Genomic DNA, 20,788 nt, shown 5'->3' with positions numbered 1-20,788 from the left:
GAGGGGACAGAATCCAGTTCTTTCTCTAGCATCTTAGGTAGCATCTTCGAAACCCCTTTCCTGGAATTACATGCAGGCTGGCCTCAGGTGGTCAATAGCCCAGTTGTGGGTAGATTTCTATGTCCCACCTCTCACTGATTCTTCCTCCCTACTCTAGCAGCAAACGTACAAGAGGTATTGGTGGACTCCTGAGCCAACATTGAAATGATGCTGCTAAGCCACTTAATTCTGATTCTACATCTGAAACACTCCAGAGCCATCAACTGCAGTAAATGATGCAAAGGACAAAAAAAAAAAAAAACACCACGGTCATTGAAAGTAATAAGGTGGGGACTGGGAATTTGGCCTCAGTGGTAGAGTGCTTGCCTAACATGCATGAAACCCTGGGTTTGATTCCTCAGTACCACATAAACAGAAAAAGCCAGAAGTGGCACTGTGGCTCAAATAGTAGAGTGCTAGCCTTGAGCAAAACAAGTCAGGGACAGTGGTCAGGCCCTGAGTTCAAGCCCCAGGACTGGCTAAATAAATAAATAAGGTCAAGGTGATGGTGGCAGATTTCTACACCACTGTTCTGATAGGATCTTGTTGGGGTGTGTGTGTGTGTGTGTGTATTAATCCACTGAAATTCTTCTGGATAAGGACTGCATGAACTTGTATGTACACACACTCACACACACATATTGTGAATGCTTGTCCCAAAGGCAAGTTGCTTCAGCCTTCTTAAATTTAGACTGGCTTTTCAGTTTACTATTGGCTACGTGAGGGGCTTCCACAGTGTGGTACAAGGAGAACATTGAGTGGAACGCAAAGAAAGGCCATTTTAGTAGATTTCTGGGTATTTGGAAAGCTATGAGAACCCAGTGCTGGTGGCTTAACACTTGTTATCTTAGCTATTCTGGTGGATAGTAGTTTGAAGCCAGCCTGAGCAGAAAGGTCTCAAGCCAAATCTCCAAAATAACCAGCAGAAAGCAAGGCTGGAGGAGACTTGGCTCAAGTGGTAAAGCACCAGCTAAGATCAAGCAAGCTGAGTGAGTTCATGATCCTAAGTGGACCCCAGGTTTAGTACCCCCAGGTTTCCATCCCTTCTGTACCCCACTGGCCATCAGGAGGGCCCAACAAAAGATGGGGAAGTGGACAGAATCTCTCTCTGCTGTATGTTTCTGTTTCTACTGTGCCTATAGCCTCCAAGGCTGCAGCTCCTGGTAGGTAGTTGGCAACAATACTCTGCTCTGTTCCCCTGACCCAGCCCTCACAATGCTGCCCCCCTCCTTAAAGATCTACAACCATCTGGGTCTACTAGGAGACCAATTGTATCTGTGAATAGTTCAGAAAAGGGCCATGTATATTATAATGTAAACCACAGCTCATTCCCATAATCCCAGTGACTTGGGAGGCAGAAATCAGGAGACTCAATGTTTGAAGTCAGTGAGGTAAAAGATTAGCAAATTCCCATCTCAACAAACAAGCAAGGCATGGTATTTCCTGTCTGGAATCCCAGAGAAGCATAAGTAGGAGGATCACTGTCTGAGGCTAGGTGGGGGAAAGGAGGACCTTACAGCTGTGCACCTGTTCCCTCGCATCTGCAGAAGAGAGGACTGTACTACATCCTCCTCCAGCAGCCATCCTCCTTCAGTCTGGGAAGGAGGGGGCTGTGGGCAGGATGGGGACTCAACCTGAGTAGTGAGCAATTGGTCTGTGGAGGAGAGGGATAGTGGGCTCCATTCCTTTCTCAGATTCATTCATTTATTCATTCATTCAGCCAGGAGCACACTGAGCATGATGCCAGTCTCTGGGAACCCAGGGACAAAGGAGTCATGTGAAGACTGTGTCTTTGAGAAGCTCTGAAGAGGGGAGGAGGAAGAGGAGGAGGAGGAGGAGGAAGAAGGAGGAGGAGGAGGAGGAGGAAGAAAAAGAAGAAAGGAGGAGGAGGAGGAGGAAGAAGAAGAAAGGAGGAGGAGGAGGAGGAGGAGGAGGAGGAGGAGGAAGAAGAAGAAGAAGAAGAAGAAGAAGAAGAAGAAGAAGAAGAAGAAGAAGAAGAAGAAGAAGAAGAAGAAGAAGAAGAAGAAGAAGAAGAAGAAGAAGAAGAAGAAGAAGAAGAAGGGAGGAGAAGGAGGAGGAGGAAGAAGAAGAAGAAGAAGGAGGAGGAGGAGGAGGAAGAAGAAGAAGAAGAGGGAAGAGGAGGAGGAAGAGAAGGGGGAAGAGGAAGAAGAAGGAGAAGAGGAGGAGGAAGAGGAGGAGGAGGAGGAGGAAGAAGAAAATAAGAGGAGGAGGAGGAGGAAGAAGAGGAGGAGGAGGAAGAGGAGGAGGAGGTAGGGAGGTACCAGTTGGTTGAGTCCACAGTACTAGAAGGATCTGAGGCCCATTGCCAGTCAGTCAGATCTCCGACTGCAGGCTTTGTTCTAGAGCTTCAAAGAGTACTGGGCGCCAAGCAATAACACTGCAGAGGGTGCTGTTAGCACGTTTAATTACACAAGAATTGGTTGTCAGCTCTTGGAGATCCAACTCTTAGTTGTTCAACAAGAACAATGAGATGTGAGATGAACTGGTTCAAAGTTGCTCCACTCCTCTCCCTTACCTTGTCTCCCATCTGGATCATTCTGCAGTTGCAAAACCAGAGCCGGTACTTTCAGTCTTATCTACCCTTGGATCTTATTAGAGATGTGGCTTGCTGTGTGTGCCAGTACCTGGAAGCTCACTATTGGGTATCCCACCCCCAAAGGGTGGAGCCCAAAGACTTTCAGGTCAGCGATGGGGAGGGCAGATAAGAGGCTTGGCTTCTGTTCTTGCTGTTCTGACACTGGTCCCAGACTCCAAGAAAACTCTTACCCTCCCACAGGGATCAGGATGGTGCTACAAGTCATTGCTAGGGAGGAAGACTTGAAAAGAAAAAAAAAAATGAGAGCAAGGTACAAGGGGAGTTCACCAGATGCATGGAGGCTGCGCAGGAGTTGAGCACAGCAGACACATTGGCTGGTCAAGAGCCTCTCTTCTAGGGTTTCCTGGCTTCTGTCATTGAATTTCCTGTGTAGACAAAATTCAAACCACAATGTGGAGGAGAGGTACACTCAGGTTAGGTTCTGTGAAACTGCTAGCTTTGGGGCCAAGGGGCAAAGGGAGAAGAGGATACCCGATTTGTGCCAGTTCCTGAAGAGTGGCCATCTGCATCTTCAATGACAAGGCTCCAGAGGGAACGTGGACCCCATCTTGTGGGATCCCCAGGGGAGCTCCAAGGGGAAAAACAGCATGCCTAGCCCATGGATGGCATCTAGTCCTTTTCCCTCCATCCTCAGGATTTCTTTGCCCTAAAGGTAGAATGGGGACACCTCTATGACTTGGTTACAAATTGTGTGTGCCTTGTCTATGTGTGCATTTGGATGATTTGGGCAAGGTTGATAACCTTCCCTTTCAAAGAGCCAGACCTGAAGGGTCAGATAAAGGAGGGATCGGGAATCAGGGCTGTGAAGGCTGCCCCACTGTCCATCTTGGCCACCCCTGAATCCCACCCAGGCTGGTGCAGGGGATGGCTGGCTGGATGAAGCCTGGGGCCAAGCAGGCCTTCCCAGCAGTGGCCACTGTGTCTTTTAGGAGCCACACTCTTCCCCACGCTGCTGTCCCATTATCCTCCCAGCCACGCTGCAATATGTACCCACTTCATAGATGACAAAACCAGCCTGAATCAAGGCTGAGTGACTCACCCACACTACCCAGCTAGGAGCAGCAGCAAGATTCAGCGCAGAGCCACCTGCTCGAAAGACTATAAGGATCTACAGCTGCAAGCAGATGACAGAAATGGATCGTTTTGATAGGAGGACCCCTGAGTCCAAGCCTTCAAACCCTTACAGCCTGGTGTTCAGGCTGTTTGACAGGTGGCCGCCACAGGCCATGGCTTGGAGGAGGGCCAATCCTCCTCCATCTGACCTGTACTTCCACACCATCCCACACACTCATGGCTGAAGGTTAGTAGGTTAGAATGGGCTCCAGGCTTGCCCAAAGAGCTGCCCAACTTTTCTGAAGGATGTCCCCAAGGTGATGGCGACACCACATAGGATGCTGTCACTTCTAATTAAAACCACAACACAGGCTCTCGATCTTGGTGACTACTGCCCAGGGTCCTGTTCTCCCGGCCATGTGGGCAGCTTGGAAGCCAGACCTTGAACTTGCTGGGGATCTGGAACGCTGCTTAGGAGCAGAGTAGACCCACTGTTTGGTTTATAAGACAACCGGACAGTGACCATGACACAAGCAGACAGCTGTCCATTGTCAACCATGGAGGTGCCCCATGGGGACTCTCAGTGTCTCCTCCCATCCCCCACCCAGCACTCACATGGAATCCCACAGTGGGCCAGAGGGATATCTGGGTATAAATACATTGAGCGTGCACATGCATGTGAAAGCTAAGGTATGAGAAAGTACTGGACAAATAAATGAGATTTGGCAAACACTGATGGTCAGCTGATGTCTATCTGCCTTCCTGAGACTCCTGCCCTCTGTGTCCACAAAGCCAACATGGTTCTCCCAGCTCCAAGTCCCCATGTGACACCCCAGGCCCAAAGGGACCTTACCCAGCAGCTAGGCTCTCCAGGTGGTCTCCCCACCTGCAGGTACTTGGAAGGCAATGGGGTGTCACTCAGCCACACATCTCTGCTCTAGCTCAACCCAACTCCTCTCTCCTGCCTCCTACTAGAAACATCAAGGGAACTTTGGGTCTGACTCATGTGACATGGGATGTTTCCAGAAACCTCAGCCCTGTCCACGGTGCCAAACCTCTGCCCTGAGAGACACAGTCTATGAGGTCCAGCCCCTGTGGGGTGCCAGGCCCAGGCCTTGCAGAGAGTTGTGGGAAATCTGTGGGCCCAAAGACTTGTGCTACTGGGCCCCTGCCATTTGCCTGCCAGGTCATATCACCCCCTTCCAGAGATGGCTTAGACATGCTCCTCGTACCCTTTGTGGACAGACAAGGGACACTTTCTGACTGCCTCCAGGCCCTGGCTGAAAAGAATGTCAGAAGGATCCTGTTTTGCTTGTCAGTACCAAATGTCCTTGGAGGGGGACCAAGATCAACCCAGTCTTATCTTGAATGTAGCCTTCCAATCAACCCAGCTAAGGCAAAGTTCCACTGCAGGCAGAGAAAGCCAAACTATCGCGGGACTTTGTTCCCCATCAGGTCCTTCTGGGGTAGAAGCCAAATGGCCTCCTAGGTGCCCCCAACCTGTGGCAGGAAGTGGGTACTCAGAACTGCCCAGGTTTGTCTGTGCTGACGGTGTGACCAGGCCTTCCTCACCTGTCCCTGATTGAAACCCGTGAACTGGGGAAGAGAGGGATGGAGAAATTGAAGGGACTGGGCAATGGGAAGGGAAGGGAAGGGAAGGGAAAGGGAAGGGAGGGGAGGGGAGGGGAGGGGAGGGAAGGGGAGGGGAGGGAAGGGAAGGGAAGGGAAAGGGAAAGGAGGGGAGGGGAGGGGAGGGGAGGGGAGGGGAAGGGAAGGGAAGGTGAAGGGAGGGGAGGGGAGGGGAGGGAAGGGGAGGGGAGGGGAGGGAAGTTACTAAAGAATTTTTGGGAGGGAGACAAAAGAATAAGGACATTGCTGTGGTTCTGGGGCTCCTATACCTCGAAGCATCTTTACAGACTTTACCTTTCATCTCACCCTACATTATTTACCAGTTTTGCCTCTGGCCTCTTAATGGACTTAATTATGCTGTATTTCACATAGAATGCTCATGTACCCACTTTAAGAGCCCATGTTCATAAGTTGAGTGAAGCTTGAATACCTTGAGACATTGCTGCCTACACAACACAGTTTCCCACCCCCCACCCCCCCCACCCCCATCCCACCCCCGTCCCGGCCTCGTGCCCAAATGCTTTCCAGCTGCCTCTGCCTAGCCTCTCCCAACACCCTGTGGCTCCAGAAACCTAGCTGCTGTTGCTCTAGCTTGCTATTTCTTTTTCTTCTTTTTCTTTTCCCTTTTCATTTTTTAATGTGCTATCAGTAATTGAACCCGGAGCCTGGGCATGCAGAACAGGCGCACTACTACAAAGCTATACTTGCAATCCTTTTTTTTTCAATTTCAAGATGAGGTCTTGCTATGAACTCCTGGCTGCCTTCAAACGTGTGATTCCCCCTGTCTCAGCCTGGCTTCAATCTCCCAAGGAGCTGGGATTACAGGGCCGTACCCACACAACTGGCTACAATTCTCCTTTTCTAAGAAGGCCATATGAATGAAAGGATGAAAGCTTTTGCTTCTGATTTTGCACATTTGAAGGGAATTGTGCTCCTACCTTTTTCTCCCCAATTTAGTAGTTCCCCACTATATGGATAGGTCCTAGCTTCTCTGTCTAATTGAGGGTGGTATTTGATTGTTGAGCCGGGAGCCAGGAGGCACATTTGCTGTCAGTCTGATATGGACATGTCTGATATGTACCTATATAGAGGAGGGGGGCAGGGAGCATTATATGTTTTAAACTAATTTTCATTTCAAATAAATTTGTTTTGAAAGAAATCTTTGTTACAACCATCAGAAGGCAGGCAGTATCATTTGCCAGAAATAAAAGCTTCCCCTAATAACAAAAAAACCCACAAACATTGAAATATACACGATAGTGTTGCATGTTACAAGCAAATGCAGTGGGAAATCGTAGGCCAGGCAATGTTCTTACATGCCTGGGAGGTGCTACTGTCTGCCAGAGGGTTGGAGCATTATGTGAGTTCCAGGAACTCTTTCTCTGTGCTAAAAGGAGAGATTAGCAGGTGATAGAGAGGTATTCCTCTCTGAGAGAGAAAGAGCCTCTGTGATTCAATGTCAATAGCTCTGGTCAAGGAGAAAGCCCTTTTGCTTTATGTAATCTCTCTCTCTCTGTCCCTCTCTCTGTCTCTCTCTCTCTCTCTTTCTCTTTCTGTCTGTCTCTGTCTCTGTCTTTCTCTGTCTCTGTCTCTCTCTCTCTGTCTCTCTGTCTTTCTCTGTCTCTGTCTCTCTGTCTGTCTCTCTGTCTCTGTCTCTCTGTGTCTGCCCCTCTCTCTCTCTCTCTCTCTCTCTCTCTCTCTCTCTCTCTCTCTTTCTCTTTCTCTCTCTGTGTCTCCCATCCTCCCATCCTAGGCATTCTACCAGTTGATTACAACTTAGCCCTTTTTGCCCAGACTAGCCTTGAACTTTTTATCTTTCAGCCCCAACTTCTCCAGTAGCTGGGATTACAGGCATGTATCACCATACCCAACCCTACTATTGGCCAGGAACGGTTACAAGGGCCTTACAAACAGTGCAGAACATTAACAGATGGGCAGAACCACTTTTTAAGAGACACAATGAAGCTGTGGTGAGTATTCTTGGTTGTTTCTATTCGACAGAAAGCACAGGGGTAGAAGCAGAGCAGAAGCAGGAGTCCTGTTTGGAGGCTGGGCAGAAGGTAGGTGTGGGTGGAGGTGGGTGTGGATAGATGTATGAATGGATCAGATGGTGATGGTGAAGGGACCAAGATCAGTGTTCTGCTTTGGGCCCTAGAAACTGTTTCACAGATATCTGAGATGGAAACTGGGGAGAGGAGAATGGATAGCTTTGGGGTATATAGAGTCAGCCGGGTTAGAAAAGTCCATGAGACTCCATTTAACCAACCCAAAGCCCCAAGTGGAGTTGTGACTCAAGTGGTAGAGTGCCAGTCTTGAGCAAAAGTGCCATGCAGGAAGATCTCAGTTCAAGTCCTAGTATCAACATTAAAAAACAAGTAACACATTTTTAAACTATGGAGGGGAAAATGACAGCACCCTGAGGGACAACAGTAAGAGCAGTCCAGCTTTCTGCAGCAGTGACCTGGCCCAGCCAGACTTCTGAAGACCATGCCTGCCACATTCCCTTCCTGGAACTTCTTAGGGTGCAGCACCATATTCAATGTTCCTAGTAAGTCCTGCAGCCAGCAAAGAAGCCTGCTTTGATCTGGTCTGTTTCCCCTAGGACTCCCCACATAAACGTGATCAAGAAAATCTTTTTATTTGGAAATCAGATGAAAATGCTACAGATCAATCAGTGGATGAAGAACTCCAGTGGTTTCTTCAACAAGGAGTGGGATGTGTCTGCAAGAGGGAACACATGGAGGAGAAGGTCAGCCAACTTCTTCCGTCGAGGGTGATGGAGTGTGCGCTTCAGGCTTTGTGGGACAGAGGCTCTATGTCGAAATGGCTCAACTCTGCCACTGCAACATCACAGCAACTGTCTAGGACAACAATCAAATGAGTGGGCACAGCCCAGCTCCAGTGGCACCACTTCTGTGTTTCCTACATCGGGCAACAGGCCAGAGGCAGTGCCCTGGGGAGTAGTACATTAAGTTCATTTTCTAATGGATGATCAGGAAATCTAAAGAAGGCAAAAGTCAGGGAGACAGAGGAGAGAAGGGCAGAGGGGAAATGGGTGCCCTCCCCATCTGCGGCTCATCTCAGCGATATGGCGGGAAGGGGGGAGGGAAGAAAGAAACTTCTAGCAATCTGTTATACAGACTAAGGGGTTAGCCAATTTGCATATGTGGGACCCCAGCCCATGAAATCTGCAGCTGAGCCCAGTGGTCTGAAGGATGCTGGGAGAAACCCTGTCCAACATGGGAGGGGACAATAATGACACATCAGCAACCAGGCTCCGCCTCCTTCCTGGAGGTCTGTTACCCAGAAGCCACCTTCATCTCAGGCCATCCCCCAGCTCAAGAACCAGGTCCCATGGTTATCCCAGCCCTTGCCCATCTGGCAGTCCGGGCCTCCACCTTTCCCAGGTCACTGTCAGATAAAAGGGGACTTGGCAGGGCACACAGAATAGACCTATGAATTAACAAACACCGGTGCCTGCGGTGCCCAGGATAGCAAAAAGATCCAAGACTACACGGAGACTTATTTCTCTCCTGTTTTCTTTTAGATCTGGCAATGTGACAATAACATGTGTCACTGTCAGCCCAGGCCCTGCTGGCAACACCTTGAAAACCGTGTGGAAGTTCAGAAAATAAACAGCCGTGGCTGTGATTCCAGTGATAAAATGCTGGTGTACAGAGAGTCTCCTGGGATCCATAATCCGGAATTGTCAGCGGAAGAGCATCGTCTGTCTTTTTGATAAAAGATGTCAGCCACCCTTCCGGCTTTGAAACAGAAAAGAAACTCTTCTGATTAGGAGGCCGGCTGTGTATCACCTAGTCTGTTGCAAGAATCCGTGTGTGCAATAAATGTATTTCCTTTGCCCATCAATGTCCTTAAAATTTCTCTATCAGAGGAAAATTCTGCCAAATCAGAGTCACAAAAAGTACACAACTCTGTAATGCCATGTATGGCTGGAAGAGCTTGCTTTGTAAAAGCTCAACTTCGCTGATTGCTATTCAGTTCAAAATGCCTTCAAAGACCGTTCTAGAATCAGCAATTATTATTTTTTTAAAGGCTTAGGACTAATTAGCCTCATGAAGGATTGTTTTGTTGTTTGTGGTCTGTGGTTGTTCTATGACTTGTTTTTGCCTGGAAAAAAAAATGTTACAATTGCTTTGTGCTTCCTCGATTGAAATTCAACAGGGGAAAAAATAGCCCAATTAAGAGTCATCAGTGGACTGCCTCACACATAATAAGCCTTGAAGAAATAAATATTTATTGAATGAGTGACTGAGTGACTGAATATTAAACAGCCTCCCAGACTGGGACAAATGAAAGATCTAGTATAAGAAGTGAAATAGTCATGGATATTTGGTGATCAGGGCAAGTGGGAAATTGAGTGTCCTTCACACAGATCAAACACAGTTACCTCCAAGACACAGCAAAAGGTCATTCATTCATTCAATGAACATTCAACATGTGTCTACTCTGTTTCAGGCTCCTTTCTAAAGAGCTTATATTCTAATGCTGAGAAAGGGAACAAAATAGAAACACAGGAGCCAAAGAGAAAAGTTGGGTTCTGCAAACTGCTACACTGGAGGTTAACAGAAGCTGACCTGCTCTGATTGGGAAAAGCCAGGAGGCCACCCTGGGAGGTACCATTTAGTCTGAATGCTGAGGCTTGAGAAGGCCCTTAACCGGCCCCGTGGGTGGAATCTTGGTCATTAGTAGAACCTAAGTGCCATGTTGCTCAGAGTAGATTCATATTCTGTGGCTACTGGAAACTGTCCCACACTTGATGGCTTAAAGCAACAGAAATTTATTCCATTTTAGTCATCTTAATAAAGCAGAAGTGGGGGGGAGAAGATTCCAACATCCTGTTCTACAGATTCAGTGGTTAGCCAATGTCCCCGACCCATGTCACCCACTGCTAAGCTTGTGGGTTCTCTAGGCTACTTTAGTCGTCTGGCATCTCAGAGTTTGGGAAGCTAGTGCCCCTGGGAGGCTATAGAGAGAATCCGTTCCTGTCCTCCAGCAGCTCAGGTGGGTGCCAGTGCTCCTTGGCTTGTGGTTGCATCCCCACAATTTCATCTCCCCACACACACCTTTCCTTTGCGTGTGTGTGTGTGTGTGTGTGTGTGTGTGTGTGTGTGCATGCACATGTTAGTGCTGGGGCTTAAACTAAGCACTTTGTACTCAGATTTTTTTTTGTCAGTCATGGAGCTTGAACACTGAGTCTGAGCGCTGTCCCTCAGCTCTTCAGCTCAAGGCTAGCGCTCTACCCCTTAAGCCACAGCGCCACTTTGTTTTCTGGTGGTTTATTAGGGATAAAAGTGTCATGAAGTTTCCTACCTAGGCTGGCTTTGAACTGCAATCCTCAGATCTCAGCCTCCTGAGTAGCTACGACTGGTACTCTACTCCCTTGAGCCATACTTTACTTTCAGCTTTTTACTAGTTAATTGGAGATAGTCTCCTGGTTTTGTCTGTCTAAACAGCCAGACCTCAGACCTCAGCCCCCTAAGTAGCTACGATTATACCTGTGAGCTGCCAGCACCCAGCTTAGGCTTTTTTTTTCTTTTAAGTACCTATCTCACTGGATCAATGAGGAAAAAAAGCAATGGAGTTAGTTGGTTGATATATAAAAGATGGAGTTGGTTCCTAAAGGTAGAGGCCAAGTAGTTAAAGTGCCCTGTGCACAGGCCTCACACTGCTGGAAAACCATTTGTTGTCATTGTAGGTTGTTGTTGTGGACATACTGTAAATGCCAACTTCCCTTGAGCAACAGAATGGTGAAGGTGTAAGGTGAATTGAGTAATGCGGTTCTATAGGGAGGAGGGGACAGTCCCAGTTCTTACCAGTTTTCTAAGAAAGGGTTATTATAAAATACCAGACAAGCTGCATGGAGTAGATCATTAACCTCTTTGGTGTGTCAGAGAATATATCAGGCCCAGGAGGGTTCCGGAGATTCTTTGAGAGGCCCAGAAGTCCCTGTGGTACTGGTTCAGGAGGTGTGGCATGAGGCTAAAGCCAGGGAACTGCCTAGTGGAGATACCAATCATAATGGAGGGCCAGACACAGGCTGGTGCTATAGAGAGTTTATACCAACATGGTAGATTTTCTGCCAGCCATCTTGCTGGTTTAAAAAAACAAAACAAAATAAAATCAGACAAAAAAAAAAAAACAAACAAGAAAAGCTCTATTGACAGAAGTGATCCTGTAGCCTGGGCTCTGCATGGATAACTGAGAACATGGAAGCAAATCAAGGCTATGGGCCCTGGATGAAATGATAGGCCTGTTTTGCACCCTCCAAGGGATCCCTGCCTGTGTTCAGACAAGAGAGGATTGGTTCCTCCTTTGCTTCTGGACTCCTGTGTAATTCCAGCCAAAGTGACACCAGCTGCCTGCCCTAGACTGGCCCAGCAGCCATCTATCTTGATAAGCAACCATTTCACAAATTCAAATGGGGCACATTTCCTATGCCAGTTAGTTAGCTTAACAAGTTAATCAGAATGTGCCAGCCCAATTTGTCACTGTGTTTTTTCTCTTTTGCCGACTGCTCTAATTGTATAAATATGCCCAGAGGTTTGATGAAACTTCGAACACATCAAACAATAAATGGCCCACTTATGAAGTGTACCATGGTGATAGAGTAGTAGGGTGCAGGGCACTCCAGAAGTTATAGCTTCTGCTCATACACTAGCCTCATACCCTTTGGAGGCTGAGCCTTTATCCCCCATACCTAGGGCCTTGTTGATAGCAAACAGGGATGGCCTGGGGGGACAAGAAAGAAAGATGCTACCAGAAAAATACAGTGCCTATGTGCATCTGACTATACAAAAAAAAAAAAAATATTTATCAACATGAACTCCAGGGAAAGGAACAAGAAGTTTTTTTTTGTTTTGTTTTGTTTTTTGGGGGTCCGGTCATGGGGCCTGAACTCTGGGCCTGGGCGCTGTCCCTCAGCTCTTCAGCTCAAGGCTAGCACTCTACCACTTGAGCCACAGCGCCACTTCCAGCTTTTTTCTTTTTGCTTATGTGGTGCTGAGGAATCGAACCCAGGGCCTCAGGCGTGCAAGGCAAGCGCTCTACCACTGAGCCAACTTCCCAGCCCGGAACAAGAAGTTTTTACTTTTTGCTGTTTTTGTCTTCTTGTTGTACTGTTTGTTTGTTTGTCTTTGGGAGTGTAAGGGAGGTACAGAAATGGTGGGACCAAGGGTGTATCAATGCAGCAGTAGTACTCATTGGACACCATGTTGAAAATAAACTGTATACCTTATAGGTGGGGATTTGAGGGAAAGACTGGGAAAGAGTAAAGGAAAGGTTGACATTGTCCAAAAAGAAATGTACCCATTACCTGACTATAATAACAATAAAAATATTTTTTAAAAGAGAGAGGAAAACAAGAAAGATAATATATAGCTATCCCTCACGTCTGATCTAATTCCAAAAAGTACCAATGCACACCCTTCTCAGCCCTTCTCTTTTGGCGACTGTGTAGAAAAATAAAGGTCAGACTTGTGAGCTTATCTCTCAACTAATGTCCTGGGCTCTTCTGCTAGGTTCAGGTCTGAATCATTTCTAGTGTCTGATGGATACCCAGGCAGTACAGAGACTGCTGGGCAGGGCTCTGGGACCCGATAATGGGTCTGGAATTCTGATCCCAGGTGGATGCAGTCCTTGAGCTGGCTGGCTGGAAGAGAGACTAGGAAAGCAGAACGAATGTGTCTGCATTTAGTTCTGGAAGTAGAGTGCTTTGGGGGATTTCCTTTTGATTTCTTCTGCATTCTCTCCTCTTGGATTTAAAGTCTCTGCCTCCTCTGCCTCAGTGTTCACATGTCAACATATAAATTTCATTCTAATAAAGATTGTGTCTTGCCAGGAGAGAAAATGTTTTTTTGAAGATGGAAAACTCCAGTCTCCAACCCACCCCCATCTTTCACACATTTTGTCTTGAGCCCCAGATGTTTCCTCTGCCTTACCCATGGGCTGGCAAGAAATGCAGTCTGCCCCTGGGCTGTCTGCCCTAGGAACCACAGACAACAGGAGAGAGAGAGCATCACTTAGCTTGATGCTGGAATAGTCCAGCTTCCAAAAGGACACCAGGCCAGAGACTAGGAGTGGAACTGGGAGTCCCAGGCCTCCCCGCTCACTTACCCTGGCTCACCCCTCATCCCTGTCCCCAAACCAACCAGGTAATAAACACTCCACGCACTTGTCAAGAGGAAGCTGCAGAATGGGCTTTGATGTCACCTTCTGACTGATCTTTTGGGGGGTGCTGGTTACAGTTGTGCTCCCCCCTTCTACCCTACAGGCTGTCTTTCTGCTTCTCTGGGAATTTCCATTCTCCTCCTGATGCTCACCCCATGCTTCCTCATCCAGGGTGCAGACTCCTTAGTCTCAGCCCTGTCTAGCACATCTGGGAAGCTAGGGACCAAGTTCTAGGCTCCAGGCCAGCCCACTCTCTCCAACACAGCAACTCACCCAGCAAAGCACTTCATTCAGTATTTTAACTCTCATGGCATGCAGTAGGCCCTCTGGCCATGCTTGCTGCCTGCCTTGGGTATGCGAAACGTTATTACCAAGGCCATTTGGTGAACACAATCAGGAATTCATTTATTTGAGGAAACACTTACCACCTCCATACCTGTGTTTTTGTGACACTGATACTGTGTCATTACCTGAGTTAATTTTCTTCTTTGTTCTTTCCCAGCCTGGCCACTTTGGCCAGACAAGCCCAGCTGTGTGAACTATTCCAGATGGACACCCTGCCACTTCTGCAGGACTGACAGTGTCCATTTACAATTGAGTTGTGTTACCTACTGTGTGTGTCAGGTTGTATAAATGCATGACCATCACAAGGAAGCTAGAGATGGATCTGGGTGGGGCCTGGACCTATGTCCACTGGACATTTGTACTTTAGGGATGCACCCAAAATGTGCCTGCAAGGCCCTGTATTCCACTCTGGATCCATTCCTCCTTCTCCACTTCTTCCTCTTCCTCCTCTACTTGGTCCTCCTCCCCCTCCTCCTCCTCCTCCTTCTCCTCCTCCTCTTCCTCCTCCTCACCCTGAAGGTTAAGAAAGATGATTCTTGTTGGTAACATCTAGCACAAATGCGAATATATTTTTATCACCACACTAACTTTTATCAATGAAGACTGTATCGGGACCCAGTAACTGAGCCTGAGTATTTGGCCCATGGGAAAGCCTGACACTGGGTTATCTTTGTCTCCTGGAGTCTAGCAGCAGAGGGGAGGACACTGTGGGGTACAACTTCAAACCTGCTCTAGGTTGGCACAGGCCATTGGTCTCTAGGGACTTTTCATAGCCAGTTCCTTCCTTGGCCAGTTTGGTCTAGAAGTTCCTTCTGTAAACCAAAGCTTAGCCTGGAGCCTAAGAAGAAACACTTGAACCCCTGCAAGGCAATCTCATGCCCCACAGTGGTAGGAACGGGGCTCCAGAGTTTGTTTCTCTGTCAGAGAAACATCCCAAGATGCCTACTCTTCAGTCTCAAGGAAGAGTAGAGTCCCATTTCCGCTGAAACCCATGGAGTCACAGCAGTCCAGAAGCCCCCACCCCCACCTCCAGGCAAACAGGATAGGGGTCACCAAGGGGGAAGGGCCAGCTCCTTGCAGGGAAGTAGACCATCTACCTGCTTGCTCATGCATTCATCCATTCACTTGTTCAGGGAATCAGGCCACTGGCCAATGCTGCCTGTGGTACAGAAAGGTAGCCCCTCACCCACCCTCACCTGGGGACATAGCACGCCACACAAGTGGTCTCTCAGAAGAAACAAGCTCTCTGTGAGGTCATCGCTTTGGGGATGCCCAATTTATTCTGTCAACTTTCTTTCTCTCTTTCTTTCTTTCTTTCTTTCTTTCTTTCTTTCTTTCTTTCTTTCTTTCTTTCTTTCTTTCTTTCTTTCTTTCTTTTTGAGACTTGGGACAAGTACAAAACTGACAGCATCTAACATACCTCTATGCCTAGACCAATTGCACCAATAAATTTATTCTCTGTGTGTGTGTGTGTGTGTGTGTGTGTGTGTGTGTGTGTGTGTGTGTGTGTGTGTGTGTGTGTGTACCGGTCCTGGGGCTTGAACTCAGGGCCTGGATGCTGTCCCTGAGCTCTTTTAGTCAAGGCTAGCACTCTATCACTTGAGTCACTGCTCTACTTCTGTCTTTTCTGGAGATAATTGGATATAGGTGCCTCACAGACTTTTTTACCCAGGCTGGCTTTAAACTGCAATCCTCAGATCTCAGCCTCCTGACCAGCTAGGATTACAGTCATGAGCCACCAGTGCCTGACTAAATTTTAATTTCACCAATAGCACATGACCATATTTATTTGTGTAAGTTATCTTCAAACAGTTGAAGTTTAAGGTCTCCTGCATCTACTACCCCAACCCTGGGCCCTTTGCAAAGATGACTATTATGAATTGCCTGTGGTCTCTTCCTGATCCTTTTATGGTTACCAATTCACCTATAGAAACACATTGAAAATACATTTTTTTGTTGTTGGTCATGGGGCTTGAACTCTAGGTCTGGGTGCTGTCCCTCACCTCTTCAACTCAAGGCAAGTGCTCTACCACTTGAGCCACAGCACCAATTCTGGCCTTTTCTGTTTATGTGATGCTGAGGAATCAAACCCAGGGCTTCATGCATACAAGGCAAGCACTCTACTGCTGAGCCACCTTCCCAGCCCCTGAAAATACATTTTTTACACTTGTAGGAGCATATGGTACATTGCCTTGCATTGATTCTATTATTTTATTGGTTGTGTGTTGTTCTCAACTAGCTATTTTTTTACATTGGTTTACTTCTTACATTGTGTTCTTTGTCAGCGCTAAGTCTTAGAGAGTTTTCCACATCTGTACATTGGCTTATTTCAAAGAGGACTGGGGACTGGGAGTGAATCTGGGGATTGGGGACTGGAAGTAAGTTGGGTGTAGGGCTTGAACTCTAGGCCTGGGCGCTGTCCCTTAGCTCTTCAGCTCAAGGCTAGCACTCTACCACTTGAACCACAGCACCACTTCCAGTTTTCTGGTTGTTAAATTGGAGCTAAGAGTCTCATGGACTTTCCTGCCCAGGCTGGCTTTGAACCACAATTCTCAGAACTCAGCCTCCTGAGTAGCTAGGATGACAGAAGTGAGCCACCAGCACCCGGGTTCCTAGTTTTCCTTCTCATCTCCAAACATGGACTCTCAGTAGGTTGTTTCCAATTACCTTCTAAACAGTGCTGCTGTGAACATGTTTGTGACCTCTGTTCTTGATTTGTGTACAAATACTTTCCAGGACAGAAACACACTCTGTGTGTGTGTGTGTGTGTGTGTGTGTGTATGTGCTACCAGTGTGTGTGTGTGTGTGTGTGTGTGTGTGTGTATGTGCTGCCAGTGTGTGTGTGTGTGTGTGTGTGTGTGTGTGTGTGTGTGTGTGTGTGTGTGTGTGTGCTGCCATTGGGACTTGAACGCAGGGCCTGGGTGCTATCCCTTAGCATTTTTGCTCAAGGGTGGCATTTAAGCCACAGCTTTACTTCCAGCCTTTGCTGGTTAATTGGAGATGAAAGTCTCACAGACTTTCCTACGTGGGCCGCCTTCAAACTACAATCCTCAGTTATCAGCCTCCTGAGTCGCTAGGATGACAGGCACAAGTCACTGGCATCCAGCTTCAAATCAACTGAAACAATAGATTTGTTTCAATGTAAACAAATCTCAACATTAGTACTGGATTTTAAGTTTAAAAAAAAAAAAAAAAAAAAAGAATCCAGGAGCTAGAAGTATAACTCAGTAATAAGCACTTGCCTAGCATATGCAAGATTGGGTCTAAGTGTTAGTACTGTGAATTGCTGTAATGGGAACACTGGGCAGGGCCCTAACTTCAGGAATATGAGATGATTTCAGAAAAAAAAAAAAGCCAGATGTCTCCACTCTTCCGAACCAGAGAAGGCCTGTGTGGAGAGTCTGCACTGACTGGAACAAGGGGCTGAGGCCACTCTGGGAAGAACAAGTTAGGAGGTCTTAACATCCAAGTGTGGGTTCCCACCCAGGCCCTTCCCCACATCAGCATGGCCTGGGACTGAGCTCTGAGACCTGCTGACAGTCCACTCACCACGGCTGAGAAACCCAGGACCCAGTGATCCCCAGAGAACTGGCACAGACCCCAGGAGAACACACAGCTGTGAAAGAAGCTAACGTTACAGGTAATTTTGGCAATTAGGAGTCATGTTCAATTAAACAGATTTGTATCATGTTACTTGAGAGGCCCAGCAGCCTGGGGTGGGTCCAGAGCTGAATTAAGCACAGACAATTCCATGTTCCAAGTCTAGTCTCTCCCATCCAAAATGCCTTTCCCATTCCCTCCCTGCCCAAGAGTTTACAGCAAGAAACTCTTGTCTTGGATAGCTCAATGCTCCTCTTCCATACTTAACCTAGAGCCTGAGAAAGCATCTACCATATGTTATCTCCCTTGAAACTTTACAGTATCTCCTTATCCAAGAGATGGAGAAACTGAGTCTGGAAGCTGAGAAGAGCACATGAAGTAACTCAAACCCAAAGATTCTTTTTGAGATCCACAGCCCACTTTGTTTAAGGGACCACATTTGAAAGTTATGTGTTGGCTTGCTTTACTCATATGTTAGCTAAACTATTATTAGTATTTTTATTTAAATGAGGTCACTCAGAAAAATATACTCCAGCAGAAATACTTGGGAATGTATGAGACCATCTAAGCTTGGGGTGCAAAGTGTAAGTATTACTTACATGTTGCTGTATGTATTTATTTAAGTAAATGCATAAGTTAGAATTAGGGTTAGGGTTATTAACTTATTTATGTAAGTAAATACATATAGTACCTGTTTGTTTTTCATACCACCCAGAAGTCACATTAGACAGTCAGGACTCTACCCTCTCTCTCTGGGAGAGATCAAGAGTATGAAAGCCACATAAGCTCTGGTGTCCATTAGATCTGTGGGGGGGGGGGGGGGAGGGGAGGGGTGTAGTTAATTAGAGATGCGCACCTCATGGTGTTTTGTGTCCAACTGTGATTCTCAGATCTCAGCTAAGATTATAGGTGTGAGCCACCCAGGGCCCATCTTGTCCATCAAACCTTAATTCAAACCCTGGCTGTGCCACTTGCTAGCTTTCTGAACTTGGTCATAGCTTGATCTTCAGTTTCTGTGTCTATAAAGTCTTATGCAGGGCCATTGGAGTGGGCTGAGATAAACGTGGTGCTGGGTCATATTGTGGTTTCAGAGAAGGAGCAGAAGGAGAGGTCAATGCAATGTTCAAGTGTGCACAGACTGGCGTGAATGCCTAGGCATGCCCCCCTGTGCTCCCAAGCATACCCTCAGTTCCCCCAGGTTAAGGCAGACCTTCAGGCTATGCTGTGGCTTTTCTACTTTGGCCCAGTGCTGAGCTCAGTTCAAAGTAAAGACCTAGATCCTTGACCCCACCCCCATGTTCCCACCTCCACCCAGAGAGGTAGGGCAAAGCAGTTCTGGTCTTTGGGAGGCAAAGCCAATCTGCCACTCCCCTCCCTGGAGAATGAGCAATCCATTTGCTCTGGTAGTGGACTCTGCTTGAGGTTCCCAGTACCCTCATCTGTTAAGAGAGGTTATAGACTGAGCGATGTGAGGTGAGTGGTGGCAAATTTTATCCTGGTGGGCCCCTTCCTCCATGAAAAAGAATTAAAACACATTTTACAGCTAAGTTGGAGTAAAGACAAATAGAACCCGTTAGAATGTTATTATGTGTTTATTGTTATTTTGTGTCCTTCTGATTTGAAAAGTAATTAACATTAGGACATTACCAGGAACCCTCAGAAGCACCATGACCCAGACACTGGAAAAAGGGTGAATTGCCTCCAGTACAGGGAATTGGGCTGATTGCACCCTGCAGGTGACCCCCAGAGCTGAGCCATAGGAAGAAATGTCCATAGAGAAGAGTCTACCAGATTCCCCCTCAGTGGTCCAAAATGTGCCTGAGCTCCCTGTGCAGCCTGGAAGGAACTTCTGTTACCTGAATGGTAGGACCAGACCAGAGACTGGAGCAGAGCCCCCAGACATAATCATGGCCACAGATGATGGCTCTCAGCTACACCTCAACAGCCCAAGTTGAAAAGTCCATGAGACTCTTATTTCCAATTAACCAACAAAATCTGTAAATGGAGCTGTGGCTCAAGTGGTTGAGTGCCAGCCTTGAGCAAAAGACCAAGTACAAGCTCAAGGTACTCAGTTCAAGCCCTATTACTAGCACAAGAAAAAGAAAAGAAAGAAGAGAGAGAGAGAGAGAGAGAGAGAGAGGGAGGGAGAGAGAGAAGGGGGGAGGGATGGAACAGTTCTCACATACATTGTGAGGAAGTGGATGCTACATTAAAAAGCATGTGTGTAGGCTGTCCAGTCTTCCAAAAAAAGAGGAGCGGAGGTTGAGTGAATAGAAAAATGCACCCAGCCTGCGGGTTGGGTCTAACATGGGAGAGTAGCAACAGAGCTACCATGGCACAGCTGTCACCATGAACGTGGCTTACAAACTCTCAACCAGAGTGTGACATTTACTCAACAGCTGGCCCTAGGGTCCCGGTCACAAACACACAGAGAGGATCTACACAAGGCTCTAAGGCTGTGGGGCTTCGGGCGGGGGGGGGGGGGGGGTTACCTGTACTCAATCACAAATAGGTGCTTTGCAAACCTTTCTTCTCCACTGGCCCCTGGGTGGGAGACAACAGAGAGAGAAAAAAAAAAACAACAGATCAAGCTGTGTGGGCCTTTGATTCAAGCCGGAGATGGTGATTCCTGTCCAACAACTCAGCCTGGGCAGGGGCCGTGCCTTCAAGCCAAGAGAAGTCACGGCCAACATACCAGCATCGCAGACACTAAGCAGATGACGCCGATCCTCTGCCATCTCTCCCAAGGAGCCTGCCAAGTCCCCAGGCCCAGCCAGGGCTGACATTTTAAGCAAAGTGTATGTCAACCATATTCAACAATATACCAAGCTGTGGGTTATTAAGTGCAGGGTAAATTGACCACAGCAATTAAACTGAGATTAGAGAGAGATAAAGCCAGAGTTCCGGGACTGTGAGCATTGCAACATACGGGGGCCGACTATTGCAAAGTGTTAATGCCACATCCCAAACTCGGGGGCCCAGGACTCAAAGGACACTGGTCCAGGATCCCCAAGCCACACATGCACATGTGAGTGCACGCATGTGTGTCTGTGCACAAGCACACACACACACACACATACACACACACCTTGATCTGACCTTTCCTCTGCTAACAATCCGACATGCCCAAAAGGCCTCTAGGAATGATTGAAGGCTGAGGATAATGACTTGTCCTCAGAGAAGTGGCTGAGCTGTGCTGGCTGGAGATTCTTTGTGTTCTCCTGATCCTTTTCTGGTTTGGAGGATCCAAAGACTTAGAGAGGTCATCTAGAGAAAATTCTAGAGACAAAGGAGAGCAGAGACTCTCAGCCTACA

Source organism: Dipodomys spectabilis, unplaced genomic scaffold (genome assembly GCF_019054845.1).
Source record: "Dipodomys spectabilis isolate Male_0828 unplaced genomic scaffold, ASM1905484v1 ptg000130l, whole genome shotgun sequence".
In the NCBI taxonomy this organism is placed as follows: Eukaryota; Metazoa; Chordata; class Mammalia; order Rodentia; family Heteromyidae; genus Dipodomys; species Dipodomys spectabilis.
Note: the sequence above shows the minus strand (reverse complement) of the source record.